General features: G+C 43.4%; 1 protein-coding gene across 1 annotated transcript in view; it reads right to left on the reverse strand.

Annotated features, from left to right (window-relative positions):
- Positions 1–17,056, reverse strand: part of LOC121272734 (gremlin-1-like) — a 140,572-nt gene extending 123,516 nt beyond the window's left edge. Inside the window, exon 1 of the mRNA XM_041179514.1 lies at positions 16,941–17,056. The gene's annotated coding sequence lies outside the window, so the exon portion shown is untranslated. The remainder of the gene's footprint in view (positions 1–16,940) is intronic.
- Positions 17,057–18,472: the final 1,416 nt, after the last annotated feature.

Below are 18,472 nucleotides of genomic sequence, written 5' to 3' on the forward strand. Positions count from 1 at the left end.
CTGCTGAATCCTGGGTAATAAGGATGCAGTCCCTATAATCAGCCAGTTTAGTTTGGATGGGGGAGGCCATCATGATACAAGGGGGTGTTACTAGCAGCCACTGAAGTTCAATCTTCCCTTTTGTCTGGTATGAGACATGGAAACAAGTCATCTGGAAACTCTTTGGGTGTTGGTCCATCCTTAAACAATGAGATGTGCAAATTCCACTAATGGCTGTGAGGTACCCTCATCTATGTCCATATTTAATTAGGTAATCGCTGGAGACTTGATGCTGTCTGTAGTCCAAATGTCAAAAGTCACATGATTTGTGACAGCCATCTTAACAGCTTGTTTGTGTCCAAATTTATAAAAGTATTGACTGAAAGTTCACAATATGACATGTATTTACTGAGCATGGCAGCAGTATTTGACACTGGGCTAAAGAAGGCGATGATCAGACAGCTGACCTAGTGGTACATTTTAAGGAGCGTTTTAAGGAGATGAGAGAGAAGTGGAGTGGTTAATGGAGGGAATTCCAGAGCTGAGGAACTAGAAAGCTGAATGCATGCATGCCAATAGTAGGGTGAGGCCGGAATTAGAGGAACTTAGAGTTCTCAGAGCCTATATGCTTATTTCTCCAGCCTTTGCTGTTGGTAATTATTAGGCTACAGAGAAGCGAGAAGCCACTGCTGAATCTCCGTACCTCTGATTGGTGGAGTCACTAGTGGGTGGGTTATGTTGTGAATCTATGCCAAGGCCAAAATGATGGTGGTACTACATAGCCATGTTGCCTAGCGAGCAGTTCATGAGGAGCTGCTAGTGTCTGATGGCAGTCTCACAAGATCTGCTACTTGGCAATTTCCTAATGATCACGAAGTGACTATCCTCCTTGACTGATGGTGGAGGTAAGTGTTGGTGTTGTACTGGTTCTGATATGAGATACTCAGCCATGGAAGTTTGGGACCAAATCAAATCTCAATCTGAACACAGTAGCCCTATGCCAGATCCAAGCATGTTTGCAACTTTGCCAAGCGTTGTTGATGATTGGTCAGGTAGCCTGGCTCATGAATGGAATCAGAGAGGTGGACCCATCACTCAGAGTTGGGATTCTTCCCACTCAACACCAGATAACCTTGCAAGCAGGTGCCCTGATAAGCTGGGCGGTCCTGACTGAACAAGTGGTGGAAAGCTTGCCAGAGCTCAATGCTGTATAGGTTCAGTTGGTCAAATTTTAACTGGCCCCTGTGTGCAGTTGGGTGGCACTAAGCCTTTGCTCTTGCCAACATTCTATGTACTTAAGTAGGTGGGATGTGTCTCTACTCCATACTGGCAATCAGAAACTCTGTCTGTGTGGATTCCTCCACAATTTGGTTTGGAGACTTAAGGGTAAGCTGGATAATCACATGAGGGAGAATGAAATAGATACGGCTAGATGGAGACAGGAAGGAGGAAACTTGTGTGAAGCATAACCACCAGCATGAGCTAGTTGGGCCAAATAGCCCGTTATTATGCTGTGCAATCTATGAAATTCTATGCATAATAATAGGTTTCCATGCATGTTAGATACATGACTGGTTGAACCTGAAATGTGATTGCTATTCCCATTGAGTGGTCCTGGATGGTCTCATTAAGTTGATGGAAGTGCATAGTGTATTATTGTCATTCCAATTGGAAATGTGCCCTGCTGTATTATCATTATTATACAGACTGTACTAAAGCTGCTAACAGTTTATCGAATGATCATTGAGCATCTTTTGGGCAAACTTCCTTCCATTTTGCCTCACCCGTCACAATTGTGCCTTCAGATGTTTTGGTTTCACTCCCCGCAATTCCTTTATTAAACCTCCTTCCCCCTCTCCACGATTTCACTTCTCCTTAAAAGCCATCTCATTGACCAGGCTTTTTACCACCTCTCCTTCTTTAGCTCAGCATTCATTTTTCTGTATATGTACAGTGAAACATCCAAAAACACTCTCCTATGCTCAAGGTGATTTGTAAATGCAAGTTAATGCCAGCTCCTCTGTAACAAAGGAAGAGCAGATAGCTAACAAAATCACTAGAAGCAGAAGCAACACTATAACCAGATAATAATCTTTACTGCAATACAGAACCTGTGCAGCTAGACATTATTAGTGGACACACAGGAAATGGAGGAGGCCATTCAGCCCCTCACACCTGTTCTCCCATTCAATTAGATCATGCTGAATCTGTTATCTTAACTCCCTCTATGTGCCTTTGCCCCTTAATCCTCTCATCTGACATTGTTATCACAAAATTCTCAGTTATAATACAATCTGTGATAATTACTAGACTTTTGCAGGTGACTTTATACTAAATTAAGGCAATTCAAGACATTATTGTATTATTAATATGTATATGTCTACAATATACTGGAAGTCTTGCAACTCTGTCTACATGCTATGCACAGTACTATGACTTCCTGGGAATAAAGCCTTCCTGTCAAGAATTAAAATGGAAAACCTGGGGGGGTGGGAACTTTTATAGCGTTCTCCCAACCATCTGCCATACTTCGGCATAAGATTTATGGAACTGCAGGGAAACAGGGAAATTGTGGCTTATGTTGTTTCACTGGGGTTTCTGCATGTATTCCACTGAATCTACAGCATATAAGCTGGAGAACCACTACAGTCATTCATCTCCCACTCCCATGTGTTAATATTAATAACAGTGAAACCGTATGTAAACATCTTGCCCATCGCACTGTTGTTTCACAACAGCCTGAGGGGCTTCCTTATGAACTGTAACCATTCGATGGTTCTATTTGCAGAATTTTCAATGTGCATTAGCACTTGCTACATGAGGGATTGATGTCATTAACACCTTAGGCTAAGGCACCAGTGGAGTATTAACCAGGAAAGGTCACAGTCAAGGAGAAGTTGTTGCATTGAATTTATTGTGTCCCTGAAGTGGGACTTGGACCCACAGTCTACAGACTCAGGGCTGCACACTGGGCCACAGGTGAGGTCTAAAATGCAGGTTAGCTTCAAAAGTCAGGTGACTTTGATCCTAGAGTCAAGGGGCTGTTGATTCAAGTCTCATCCCACAACGGGTTGACTCACACAGTGTGGTACTGAGGGAGTGTGACCCTGCTAGGGGTGCTGCCTACTGGATGAAATGTTAAATTGTGGCCCCATCTGCCTCTCAGTTGTACGCAACAGATCAAATAGCACTTTAGGAAGGAGGTTGCATGATCTGGAATGCATTATGTGAAAGGGAGGTGGGAGTAGATTCTATGGCAACTTTCAAAAAGGGAATTTGATGTCTACTCAAAGAGAGAAATTTGGAAGGGAAAGAGCAAAGGGCTCATTGGATCGTTCTTTCAAAGAGTCAGCACAGGCATGATGGGCTGAATAGCCTCATCTGTGCTATCTGAATCTACGGAGATCAGAGGAATTATTTCTGCAGTCCTCCAATGCTTATCCCACAACCAGCACCTTGAAAAACAGAATATCTGGTCATTATTACGTTGCTGTTTGTGGGCTCTTGCCATGCACAAGTTTGCTGTCATGCTTCCTACATTTTAACAATGATGACACTTCAATAAATATTTCATTGGCCGTAAAGTGCTTTGGGATGTTCTGAAATTCGTGAAAGGTGCACATCTTTATTTAACAGCTGGGCCAAACCCTGTTCTCTCTTTACATTCACTTCCATGCACTTATCACACACTGGCTATTAATCAAGAATGGGACCACTAGCTGATTTGGCCCTCTCCAGCCCTAAACGTGTTTGACACACCCAGCAGCAACCCTTGCTAACTCCGTGCAAATTAGTTAGGAATGGTCAGGGTGTACTTTATTCTTTCATAGGATGTGGGCGTTACTGGCAAGGCCAGTATTTGTTTCCCATCCCTAATTGCCCTTGAACTGAATGGCTTGCTAGGCCATTTCAGAGGGGCAGTTAAGAGTCAACCCCATTGCTGTGGGTCTGGAGTCACATGTAGGCCAGGCTGAGTAAGGATGGCAGATTTCCTTCCCTAAAGGACATTAGTGAACCAGATGGGTTTTTATGACAATGGACAATGGTTTCATGGTCACCATTACTGAGACTAGCTTTTTTTTTTGAATTTAATGATAAACTGCACCAACTGGCATGGTGGGATGTGAAGCCATGTCCCCAGATCATTAGTCTTTCATACTTGGTAGCTCTACATGCAGTGCGCTTGGACACCATGAAGCAGCAAATATCATTTGTAAATGATGATGGAAGTAAATTATTTCAAGGCTGCAACATAACGTCTTTGGTGCTGGAGATCTGATGGAGAAGGAAAAAGCTGGAAGTACCCAGCAGCTCAGCCACACTCTTCCTTTTGCTCAAAGCTCTACATCCAAATTGTTAACCTGCTCTTTAGACCTCAGCTGTAGCCCAGTGTGTAACCCTGAGTCAGTAGATTGTGGGTTCAAGTCCCACCTCAGGAACTTAAGCACACAAACAACTCAATGCAGCAACACACCAAGGCTCCTTTGACAGCGCCTTCCAAACCCGCAACCTCTACCACATAGAAGCACAGGGACAGCAGATAGGTGGGAACACCACCACCTGCAAGTTCCCCTCCAAGCCACTCACCATCCTGACTTGGAAATATATCGGCCGTTCCTTCACTGACGTTGGGTCAAAATCCTGGAACTCCGTCCCTAACAGCACGGTGGGTGTACCTACACCACATGAACTGCAGCGGTTCAAGAAGGCAGCTCACCACCACCTTCTCAAGGGGCAATTAGAGAAGGGCAATAAATGCTGGCCTAGCCAGCGATGCCCACATCCCTGTGAAAGAATAAAATAAAATGAAAGTTTTGTGCAATACTGAGGGGGTGCTGCACTGTTGTCGGTGCCATCTTTCAAATGAGAAGTTAAAGTGAGGCCCTGTCAGTCCTCTCACGTGGATGTAAAAAATCTTCCTAATAGTTATTCCTTAGCCACCATCGCTGAAACGGATTATCTGGCCATCATCGTTTTGCTGTTTGTGTGAGCTTGCTGTGCGCAAACTGGGCGAAACTGCATCTCCTATATTGCAACAGCCGCTACACTCCCAAAGGTACTTCACTCACTGTAAAGCGCTTTTAGATGGCCTGAGGATGTGAAAGGTGCTATATAAATATTATATGTTAATGACTTGAGATTCGAGGCACAGGGAATAATTTCAAAATTTGCAGGTGATACGAAACTTGGAAGTGTAGTAAACAGTGAGGAGAGAGTACAAGAGAGCAGAGATAGGGCGAGGGAATCTGTGGACACGTGACAGTGGAAAGAAGAATGACAGGAGGTTGAAGAGAGACGATACAAACTAAATGGTGAAATTTTAATAGGGGTGCCCAAACAGAGAGATCTACAGATGTTGGTGCTCGAATCTTTAAAGATGGCAGGACAAGTTAACAAAGCTATTCATAAAGCGTATGGGATCCTGGGCTTTAAATAATAGAGTGCAGAGTATAAAAACCAAAAAGTTACGCTAAAACTTATTTAAAACACTAGTTCAGCCACAGCTGGAATATTGTGTCGAATTCTGGGCACCACACTTTAGGAAGGACTTGAAGGCTTTAGAGAGGGTACAGAAGAGATTTACTAAAATTATTCCAGGGATGTGGGATTTCAGTTACCTGGATAGATTGGAGAAGCCGAAATTGTTCACTTTATGTCTTAGGTAAATGAGTTTGTTGGCCAACCGAACTCTAACTGCGCACCTTCCTATGTTCTCATCAATAGCAGCTTACACTCAACAACAGGGAGAGACTGATGTAAGAATAAACAATGATGGTTTATTGAGACATAGGGCAGAGCAGCTGATCATACGTGCTCGCTCAGAAACCTTCAGGGCTAGACTTACAGTTCTCAGCTGCCCACTCTGTACAGTGATTCATCAGTAATGTCACATGATCAGTACACTTGCATTCTCTTAAAGAGACAGGGTACCTCACTCTACCACTCTACCAGAGCAGAGACAGCTAAGAGGAGATTTGATAGCGATGTTTAAAACAATGGAGAGTTTAGGCAGACTAACTCAAGAGAAACAGTATCCAATGGCTGAAGGGTCGATAAGCAGCAGGTACAGACTTAAGGAAAAAGGACTGAAGGCGACTTGAGGGATAAGGAATAGAAAAGGAAAGAAGTCACTGGTGGGACTATCCAGGTAACTGTAATCCCACATCCCTGGAATCATTCTAATAAATCTCTTCTGTACCCTCTCTAAAGCCTTCAAGTCCTTCCTAAAGTGTGGTGCCCAGAATTTGACACAATATTCTAGCTGTGGCTGAACTAGTGTTTTAAATAAGTTTTAGCATAACTTTTTGGCCACTCCCTATCAGTAGCTGCACTGTAGCACAGAGTATGTAGGAATAAATAATGGGGGCTTGTGAGAAAAGTACCGCAATGAACATGGGTGATTTTAATCTACATATAGATTGGACAAATCAGGTTGGCAAAAGTATCCTGTAAGATAAGTTCATAATGTTAATGTTGAAATTGTACTGCAATAAAATACATGCGTTAAGTTGGTAATTAAGCATAGCTGCCCCCAATTGTCGAAGGATTGGGGAATCATTACAACAATATAGTTAACTCTGGATGTCTGGGTGGAACTGGGAGAGTCTGTGACTTTACTTTGCTGTCTTGGAAATAAACTTGTTTTAAGGTATGGGCTTCCTCAACAATACAATACTCATTCTTCCTCAACATACCATTATTGGAATTAACACATAGAATGTGTGCATGACAATTTCTTTGGGAAGCATGTTCTACAGCCAACCAGAAAGCAGGCTATTCTTTTTTTTATTCGCAGGATGTGGGCTTCGCTGGCTGAGCCAGCATTTTTTGCCCATCCCTATTTGCCCTGAAGGAGGTGGTGGTGAACTGCCTTCGTGAACCACTGCAGTCCTAGACCTGGCAATGTGCAATGAGATAGGATTAATTCATGACCTCATGGTAAAGGAGTCTCTAGGTAACAGTGATCATAACATGCTTGAATTTTCATTCAGTTTGAGGGTAAGAAGTGTGGCTCTAATACCAGTGTTTTAAACTTAAATAAAGGCAATTACAAGGGTATGAGCTGGCCAAAGTGAACTGGGAAAGTAGGTTAAAGGGTAGGACAGTAGAGGTGCTTAGACAAATGTTTAAGGAGGTATTTCAAAATTCTCATTTTTGAAAAGATACAATCCAGTGAGAAAGAAAGACTCTGTGAGAAGGATGCAGCATCCATGGATGACTAAGGAAGTTAAGGGTAGTATCAAATTGAAAGAAAAAAAAGTACAATTGTGCAAAGATTAATGGTAGGTCAGAATTTAAAACCTAGCAAAGAATGAGTAAAAAAAGAGGGAGAATATAGATTATGAGGGAAAGCTAGCTAGAAATATAAAAGCAGATAGTAAGAGCTTCCACAAACATTTAAAAGGAAAAGGTTAACTAAAGTGAGGGCTGTTCCTCCAGCCGTTGAGTCTGGGGATTTAATAATAGGAAATAAGGAGGTGATGGAAACATTGAACAGATAGTTGTCTCTGCCTTCACTGTAGAAGACACAAATAACATCCCAGAAATGCTTATAAATCAAGAGGTGAAAGGGAAGGAGGAATGCAAAGCAACTACAATCACCAGGGAAAGGGTACTGAGAAAAATATTAGAACTGAAGACTGTGGGGTCTCCAGGACTGATGCTCAGTGTCCCTGGGTCTTAAAGGAAGTGGCTACATTGGTTGTAATTTTCCAATATTCCCCAGATTCTGAAAAAGTCCAATCAGATTGGAAAATAGTGAATGTAACTCCTCTATTCAAGAAAGAGGAAGACAGAAAGTAGGAAGCTACAGGCTGGTTAGCCTAACATCTGTCATAGGGAAAATGCTAAAATCTATTATTAATGAGGCTATAGCAGGGCACTTGTAAAATCTTAATGAGATAAAGAAGAGTCACCATGGCTTTGTGAAAGAGAAATCATGTTTGTCTAATTTATTAGATTTCTTTGAGGAAGTGACAAGCAGAGTGGATAAAGGGGAACTTGTAGATGTGGTGTCCTTGGATTTCCAAAAGGCATTTGATAAGGTGCCACATCGAAGGTTACTACACAAAATAAGAGTTCATGGTGTAGGAAGTAACATATGAGCATGGATAGAGGATTGGTTAGCAAACAGGAATCAAGAGTAGGGATAAATGGGTCATGTTCAGGTCAGCAAGCTGGAACTAATAGAGTGCTACACGGATCAGTGCTGGAGCTTCAACTATTTACAATCTATGTCAATGACCTGGATGAAGAACAGAATGTATGGTTGCTAAATTTGCCAATGACACAAAGACGCATAGCAGAGTAAGTTGTGAAGAGGACATAAGGAGACCACAAAGGGATATAGACAGGTTGAGTGGCAAAAATTTGGCAGATGGAATATAATGTGGGAAGAAGAACAGGAAAGCAGTATACTATTTAAGAGATAGATTGCAGAACTCGGTGGTACAGAGAAATCTGGCTGACCTGGCACATGAATCACAGAAAGTTAGTATGCAGGTATGGCAAGTGATTAGGAAGGCAAATGGAATGCTGTTGATTATTGCAAGAGGAATGGAATATAAAGTAGGGAAGTTCTGTTACAGTTGGACAGGGCCTTAGTGAGGCCATATCTGCAGTACTATGTACAGTTTTAGCCTCCTTACTTAAGAAGAAATAGAATTGCATCAGAAGAAGTTCAGGGAAGGTTCATTCGAATGGTACCTGGGGTGGGGATGGTTATCTTATGAGGACTTTGGACAGGTTGGGCCTGTATCCATTGGAGTTTAGGAGAATGAGAGGTGATCTTATTGAGACATATAAGATCCTGAGGGGACTTGGCGGGACAGATGCTGAGAGGATGTTTCCCCTTCTGGGAGAGACTAGAACTAGGGGACACAAATAAGGGGTTTCCCATTTAAGTCGGAGATGAGGAGCATTCTTTTCTCTCAGACGGTCATTAGTCTCCTCCCCAGAAGGCAGTGGAGGCTGGATCATTGAATAATTTTAAAGCTGAGTTAGATAGATTCTTGATTGACAAGAGAGTCAAAGGTTATAGGGGGTAGGCAGGGAAGTAGAGGCTGAGGCCACAATCAGATCAGCCATAATCTTATCAAATGGCAGAGCAGGTTTGAATGGGGCTGAATGGCCTACTCCTGCTCCGAATTCACATGTTCATATGTTTGTATAATCGTAAGCAATGAGTTGTTCGGATCTGGAATACGCTGCCTGATTGGGTGCTGATACTGATTCAATAGGAGTTTTCAAAACGGAATTGGATAAATACTTGAAGGAAAAAGAATTGCTGAGATATGAGGAAAGAGTGGGGGAATGGGACTAACTGGATTGCTCTTCGAAAGAGCCGACGCAGAGTCAATGGACCGAATGGCCTGCTTCAGTGCTGTACTATCTTATCAATCTATGATTCTAAATCTTTTTTTAGCGTTTCAAATTTTGACTGACCAGTTGTCTAGTCCCACCATTACCTGACAATGCGCTGCTTCCACACAAGTATTGCCCCCTACTGGCACTGTGCATTGATTCTGCACATGTTCCATAACAACATCCCAAAAAATCAACTGCCAAAAAGGGAACCAACCCTGATGGCTGATCAACCACTAGTTTCAATGCAACGAACTTGAATGCATTGGCTGAAAACTAATTTTTAAAAAAATATTTCCCACGCCCACGCATACTTGCAGTAAACAGAGCATTTCTGAGATTGTGTTACATCACCAGGTTTATTTACCTCAAACATGTCCTCGTTATTCACTTCCACGTCTCCTCACCAGTGCCACATGTCCCTGTGGTTCCTTCAACACTGCCAGAAGCATGAGCGAACAGTCTTTAGGTCTTTCCTCAAATGTAATACCTTCACGCCATGGAAAGTTAGCATTTTTAGCCATTTTTATCCTGAGTTATATCTGTGTAACTGGAGCATCATGTCTCAGCTCAAGTCAGTTGGTACTTTTTTACTTCTTGAGTAAAAAGGTCATGGGTTCCAGCTCCAAACTGGAACTTGAACATATAATTTAGTTGACACTTCAGTACAGTATTCATTGTCAGAGTTACCAGGTTATGGATGAAATGTTAAAACTGAGGTGCCTGATCAGGTGGGCATTAAAGATCCTGTAGAACTGTTGGAGCAAGAGCACCCAGTTTCCTACATGCCCTGGTCAATATTGCTGCCTCAACCAACACCTCCTCCTTCAGGTATCATGCCCTTAAGGGAGGGCAACAGCAGCCATCAACTTCCATTGGATTGGACCATGATTATGCTTGGCAAAGCACTGCAGTGGTTTGCTGTCGCCTTCTGCAGTATAACTGAACCAGGAAACTCACCTGCTCTTACCATCTGCCATCAAGCACATTAGAAGGATTGACAGGCTGACTGACCACATTATGAACACACCGTCCATGGCTCTTGAGTCCTAGAAGTGGGACTTGAAACCAGAGCTCCTAGCGGAGAGACAGGGGCACTACCCACTGCACCACAAGACCTCTCTATTTTCATGTAGCTGTCTCAATCAACATGACCAAAGACAAAACAGAAAATGCTGGAAAAACTCAGCAGGCCAGGCAACATCTGTGGACAGAGAAACAGAGTTTAAAGTTTCAAGTCCATATTGCTCTTCTCCAACTCTGGTAACCACCAACATCAAATTGGCTCTCCATCTGCTGTGCATGGGACCTTGCTGTGTGTAAATTGGTTGCCATGTTTACTTACAAAACAAAAGTGCATTTCAGAAAGTAATTTTGGCTGTTATGCTCTTTGGGATATGATATAAGGGCTTCTTGCTTCTCAAGGGAAAGTGACTTGCATAGTTACATTCAATTGTGACTCATTCCTTGATTCGATAATGGAAAATCAAACAGACTCAGCTTTGGCTTTTTGGAAAATGAGTTATAGAAGAAATGTGGACTTATTTAATTTTAAGAGGACATTAAAAAAAAGTGTCAGATGTAATTGGAATTCAATATAAAACATAGAATCCATCTCAGAATTCCCTTCCTAACAGCACTGTGGGCATTCTGCCACCACATGGACTGCAGCAGTTCAAGAATGCAGCTCACCACCACCTTCTCAAGGGCAATTAGGGGTGGACAATAAATGCTGGCTTAGCCGGCGACACCCAAGTCCCATGAACAGATATAAAAAAAAGAATTTGATGGGGTCAGGTGTAACGCTGCTTTTAAACCCTGTCTGACTTCACTCTCCAGGACAGCAGTATTGGGCAGGCTGTAAGATTGGAATTCCTCCTGATCCTGTGGATTTGCTGCTCGTAAAGTTAGGTTAAAATTATACACCACCCGCTCCCACCATGTCTTTCAGTGCTGGAGTGTATAAGAGGGACATTGCTTCGTGCACTAATGTCCCACTGGTTGGTCGTAGTTGGTTTTAAAGTCACAGTGAGCTCCCAGTCTCAAGTTGACCATTTGTGGTAAGGTTGAAAGCAAAGCAGGGAGAAAGGGGCTTGAGGGATCAGAAAAGCAAGTCCAGTTATTAAAATGCTATGAACAGGTACAAAACATAATCCAAAAGGTTAATGGAATGGAGGCTTTTATATCTAGAGGATTAGACCCCAATGGATTAGAAGTTATGATACAGCCAAACAAAGCCCTGCTTAGACCACACTAGTAATGTCTTCTGTTCTGGACACTGCATCTTAGGAAGGATATGTTGGCCTTGGAGGAATTGTAGTATATTAGAATAATAGAATTAAGAAGAGATATACTTGTATTGGAAGCAGTTCAGAGAAGATTCACTAGGCTGAATCCTGGGTGAAGGGTTTGTCCTGTGAGAAGAGACTGAGCAGGATGGCCCTGTATCCACTAGAGTTTAGAAGTGGTGATCCTATTGAAATGCATTAGATTCTGAGGGGGCTCGGCAGGGTGGATGCTGGCTGGATGTTTCCCCTTGCAGGGGAATCTGGAACTAGGAGGGCACAGATTCCAAGTAGGGGTCTCCCATTTAAGAGGAAGATGAGGAAGAATCTCTTCCCTCAGAGGGTCTTTAGTGTTTGGAATTCTCTCCCCCGGCAAACAGTGGGTACTAAGACATTGAATATATTCAAGGCTGAATCAGACCAATTTTTGATCGACAAGGGAGTCAAGGGTTATGGGGGACAGGCAGGAAAGTGGGGTTAAGATCACAATCAGATCAGCCATGATCTTATCGAAAGGCGGAAGAGGCTTGAGGGGCCGATATATTTCTTATACCTATTTAATTAGAACAGAGATTGCACAAACTAAAGTTGCATTTCCTGGAATTTCAAAAGTGATTTGATGGAAGTATTTAAGGAGGACTGATTGAGTAGGATAGAGAGATACAATTTCCACTAGTTGGGAAGTACAGGGCTAAGCCAGAAATGAAGCATTTCTACACAAAAAGGGTTCTAGAAGCTTGGAACTCAACTGGCAATTGACACTAGGTCAACTGAGATTGATAGATTTTTATTGGTAGATGGAAATTGTTATTGCCATTGCCCATCCCTAATTGCCCTTGTTCAGAGAGTGTTTTAGAGTCAACCACATATCAATGGGGTCTGAAGTCACATGTAGGCCAGGTAAGGATGCCCCTAAAGGGGACATTAGTGAACCAGATGGGTTTTTAACCATGATCATCATCAGAGTTTTATTGGATTCAAATATCACCATCTGCCGTGGTGGGATTTGAACCAAGGGCCCAGAGAATTACTGTTGGTCTCTAGAATATTTGTCCAGCAACAACAGCACTATGCCACTATCTCCCCTGAGAAACATGGGGAAAAGGCAGGCATATAAAGTTAGGTCACAGATTAGCCATGATCTCATTGAATGGCAGAACAGGCTCAAGGGGCTATACAACATACTCTTGTTCCTGTACATGTTTCTGTGCACAGTTCAGGGACCAGTCACAGAATCAAATGGACAAGGCACGTCTTTATGCTCATCTTGACTGGGGAGGTTGAAGTAGGATGGAAAGAGTGATGAAAGAGGGAGACAGGAGAGAACTACAAACAAAAACACTGAAAAAAGGAAATAATGGAGTCAACTTTCAGAATGCACACATTCTTCCTTTCAGAGACATAGGGAGAGACGGTGATGTAGTGGTAATATCACTGGACTAGTAACTCATAGGCCTAGGCTAACCGTGGCAGCTGGTGGTGGAATTTAAGTTCAAATATAAAGCTAGTCTGTGTAACAGTGCCCATGACAACTATCACTGATTGTTGTAAAAACCCTTGCAGCTCATGAATGTCCTTTAGGGAAGGAAATCTGCCATCCTTACCTGGTCTGGCCTACATATGACTCCAAACCTGCAGCAATGTGGTTGACTCTTTTAACTACTGTCTGAAGTGGCCCTGGTGAGTCACTCAGTACAAGGGCAATTAGGGATGGGCAACAAATGTTGGCCTTGTTGACGACGCCCTCATCCCATGAAAGAATAAATTTTTAAAAATACAGTTTAAAATAAGGAACGTACATTTCTAAACTATTATCATTTCTGAAAGGAAAATCACAATAGCAAATATGGTAACAAATGAAGTTCCTCAATCGCTGCACACAATATTTTCAGAATAATCTCCATAATGCTTACCTTGTTAGTGTTTCAAGTTTAGCACCATCATTGCAAAGTGAGAACAGGCATAATGTGCTAATGATATAACCTAAATTTCACAGCATGGTCCAAACATCGCATTCATTATGATCTTCAAGTGACCCATTCTGAAAGTATCATTCAAGTGGGAAGTAATTGGTTTAGCCAGACTAATCGCTGCATCAGTGTCAAAGAGACACTCTGTAAATTCAGTGAATGATAGACACTCAATCCAGTGAGTTTAACAAACCGACAATGACTGCAAGTAAAAGAACTGCGAATAGCAGCTGCACTATCAACATCTGAAACATGTTGATCTGATGAAGGGTCCATGCAAAGAGGTAAGATGAAAATGTTATCAAACAGAAAATGCTGCAAAAGCTTAGCAGATCTGTGGAGAGAGAGACAGAGTTAACATTTTGAGTCCGTCTGACTCTTCTTCAGAGCTGGATGATGAATATGTTCCCTATTTTCAGATATTAAAGAGCCTATTTTACCTTCCCAGCATCTTTGTTCTTGTATCAGGTTCCTGGGGTTGTTTTTTTTTATTTGCATTTTTTATCTCTTCAAGAAAGAGATGTTATACGAACATATGAACAAGGAGCAGGAGGCCATTCAGCCCCTCGATCCTGCTCCGCCATTTACTAAGATCATGGCTGATCTGATAGTAACCTCAAATCTGCCCCCGATAACCTATTACTCCCTTGTTTACCAAGAATCTATACAGCTCTGCCTTAAAAATATTCAGAGACTCTGCTTCCACCACCTCATGGCATAGGATCAGCTTGTCTACATTTCTCAGTCAGGTGTCATCTGCCCCCTGCGCTGGAGTTAACATTGAGAACTTTGCTGTCTCCGATTAGCATAGAGACAGTGATCTTAACTGAGATTGCTTTTAAAACATGGAGCAAGATTTTTGTTCCTCCTTTGGGAGTGGCAGTAAGTAGGTGTTATCAGCTTAAGGGGGGGCAGCATTCTCCTCAAGGGGGGCATTCAAATTTCAAATTTGATTTTGCCCTTTCAGAATACCCACCCGACTGTCCCCCTGTTGGAGCTTTCCAACACCCACCTGGACAGACAGATAAACCCGCGCTTTAGCACCTCCGTCTGACAACGCACTGCCAACCCAGCACCATCCTGGACACTTATCCCTCTTAAAGGGCAACAATAGGGCATTCCCCTCTCAATCAGTCATTGGCTGATTTTCACTTTCTCTCAGAACAGTGGGCTGCTGTCTCCACCTGATGTAAGGTGACACCCGGAGAGAGATTTGAAAAATTCTGCTCCTCACGCTCCCACTCACAACAAGCGAGCTCTCACTCAGCCTCTCAGCTGAAATCAGGAGCGCCACAAGCGGCAATGGTAAGTAAACATTACTCAAACGCTCAAAAACTATTTCGTACGATGGGAGAGACAAGAACAATGGGGCATCAACTTACAACCTTTCATTACACAATTGATGAAAACACTGATTTATGTTCATGTTAAGCTTCTTATAGTTTGATTGAGCCTCAGTTGGATTATTTTTCATGATGCCTCCCTGAAGACACACTTGCAGTACTGTTTCTGGGCACCCACCCACCTTCACCCCCCCTACCCCCACCGCACCACCCACCACCACCCACCCCCACAACTACCCCCACACCCCTACCCCACCCCCCCACCTTCACCCCCCTCACCCCCTACACCCACACCCCCACACCCCCTACCCCGACACCCCCACTCCACCCCCACACCCCCTACCCCCACACCTCACACCCCACACCCCCACCCCCCCCACCTTCACCCCCCCTACCCCCACACCCCCACACCCCACCCCCCACCTTTACCCCCTACCCCCACACCCCCACTCCACCCCCCACCACTACCCCCACCCCAACTCCCACCCCCCACACCCCCACCCCACCCCATCCCCCACACCCCCACCCACCCCCAAACCCCCCACCACCACCCCCCCTCCCCAAACCCCCTGGCTCCATTAGCCCAATTCAGATAGACACAATCTGGTCACAGAGAATACCTTTGAATCAGGGGGAGGCCATTCAGCCCCTCAAACCTATTCTCCCATTCAGTCAGATCATGGCTGACCCGTATCTTAACTCCACCTGCCCTGTAAGCATTAATACCTCCGCCCAACAAAAATCTATTGATCACAGTTTTGAAATGTTCCATTGACCCTCAGCCTGGACAGCGTTTTGGGGGAGAGAGTTCCAGATTCTCACTCCCCCTTGTGTGAAGCAAGTGCTCCCTGACATCACCCCTCAACGGCCTGGTTCGAATTTTGTGGTTATCCTCCCTTGTTCTGAACTCTCCCAACATAATAAACAGATTCACTCTTAACTCCCTGATCAAATCCTTTAATCATCTCAAACACAATTAGACCACCCCTTAATTTTCGATGATCATGATCATTTATCTGGGTTTTAGAGCAGCGACATAGCTTGTGCTGGTGAATCCTCACACTTTTTTCAGCAATGGAGCATGAGGAGTAACCAAAAAGAGTACCCCACCCACAGATTCTCTACTCTAACACACAGCAGTTGGGGGGAAAGAAAGTGACATGAGGGAGTAGAAAAAAGCAAATGCTGTGAGCAAAAGCGAGGTGTAACAAGGTGTCAGATGTCAAAATAGGGTCAGAGGAAGGATGGACAAGATAAACAGTGGAGAAAGCCAAGGAGAGCGAGAGAGAAATTGAGACAGGCAGGAGTAACGAGAGAAATTCAGATGCAAGAGAGAAGTAAAAAGGGACAACCAGATAACCTGAGAAGCCATCAGCAAGAGAGAGGGCGAGTTAACCATTACTGCTGATTAAACATCCTTCCCTTTAATCCCTTTCACCGACTACCTGGGGAATATGTATCTCTGCCGAGCACAAAGGGTCACGAAATATCGCTGCCCCGTTACAGAAGGTGCGAAGGATTTCAGATTTTGGAATGACATTTCCGCTCCACACAAATCAACCCTTAAAACAGGCGCCAGCAGCTGGGAACAGGACCCTGGTTAAAAACAGGACTTCGCCAAGAACAGCTGAGAAAAATGAAGTCAATAGATGCGTTTTATTTCCAAAAAAAAATCTGGGAACACGTTTTGAAAATTCCTGCATTTAAATGCTGCTCATTCCAAAAAGATACGATTAAAAATTACGAGTTTGGCGTGCGATCCAAGAACAAATTTGACACATGGAACATAAAATGGAAAGATGTTTTATGCTGATGAGGAATTGGTAATAAATAGTGAAGCTATGATGAGAAGCGGTTGATAGATTGATTGAAAAAAAAAACATATTTTGCAGCAATCTTTAAATTGCTACCTAGCTTCTGGTTCACATTTTATGGAGTGGCAGAGGGAAGGGAAAGGTTACTTTTCCGAAGTTACAGTAAGAAACGTGCGCTTATCTCACCTGGAGCTGCTGGACAGGACACGGCTTCACAGATGGTGCGCTTTGGAGTTCTGAGTGTCGCTGGCTCAAACGTGTCGGATCCCGCACTGTGTGTGCAGGAGAGCTTCGTCCTCGACACAGCCACAATCTTTAAAAGCACCCTTCCCTTCCCTTCCCTACCCCTCCCCTCCCCTTTCCCAGTGTCTGATTTCAACACCCACTTCCAGCCGGGGAGAGTTCCTGCCGTTACTTCCAGCACATCACCTGTGAGTCTCCATTCCACCGTCTCACCCAGTCCGCCTCTCCCCCAAACCCCTCAAATATGCAGGCATCCGCAAAACGCCCGAGTGAGTGGACATCCAAGTCCAGCGTTACATGTATCTGTATATTATTTTTTTGGCCCGTTCAATTCCCACGTTGTGCTGCTGTGGCTTTTAAACGCGCACAGTCTAATGCTTTGAAGGCTCCTCACTGTGTGCCGCAGAATGCAGCAGAACATCCATCACATTGACAGGGACGACACCGGCCATTCAGCCCCTCTGGTCTATGTTGTTCTTGCCCCACACGAAGCCTCCTCCTGCCCCTCTTCATCTGATTCCACCAGGACTTGTCTGCTATCCCATTCTCCCTCGTGTGTTTACCCACCGTCGCGTTCAATGCATATACTGCAAGTGTAATTAAGATTAAGTAACGCATTTAATATAATGTAATTAATGCATTTAATAAGTTTGGAAACACACTATAAAGCATTTTGAGAAATCCAGCATTAAATGCTGCTCATTCGAAAAATATGTGATTAAAAATTACAAGTTTGGCGTGTGGTTGTAAATAAATTTGGCATATATAATATTTACAAATGGAAACATGCTTTATGCTGATGAGACATTTGCAATAAATGCTGAAGTTATGATTAGAAATGCTTAATATATCAATAAAACAGATTTTGCAGCAGTCTTAAATTGTTACCCAGCTTTTGATTCAAATTTTTGAAAATGTTTAGAATAGAAGAGGAAATTAATAAAATTAAAACTTCTAACTATTATGATTATATAATAATCTAAACTGTATCATTATGTAATGATTTAAACTTTATAATTATCACAGAATTACAGAATCACACAGTGCAGAAGAGGCCCTTCGGCCCATCGAGTCTGCACCGACACGTGAGAAACACCTGACCTACCTACCTAATCCCACTTACCAGCACTTGGCCCATAGCCTTGAATGTGATGATGTGCCAAGTGCTCATCCAGGTACTTTTTAAAGGATGTGAGGCAACCCGCCTCCACCACCCTCCCAGGCAGCGCATTCCAGACCCTCATCACCCTCTGGGTAAAAAAGATTTTCCTCACATCCCCCCTAAACCTCCTGCCCCTCACCTTGAACTTATGCCCCCTCATGACTGACCCTTCAACTAAAGGGAACAGCTGCTCCCTATCCACCCTGTCCATGCCCCTTATAATCTTGTATACTTTATAACACTACAGAGTAGAGAAACAGTGCTGCACAGAGCATGAAGGAATAAGGCAGCGTCGGACTGGTCAGGCAACCAA

The sequence above is a fragment of the Carcharodon carcharias genome, chromosome 34 (genome assembly GCF_017639515.1).
Source record: "Carcharodon carcharias isolate sCarCar2 chromosome 34, sCarCar2.pri, whole genome shotgun sequence".
Classification (NCBI taxonomy): Eukaryota; Metazoa; Chordata; class Chondrichthyes; order Lamniformes; family Lamnidae; genus Carcharodon; species Carcharodon carcharias.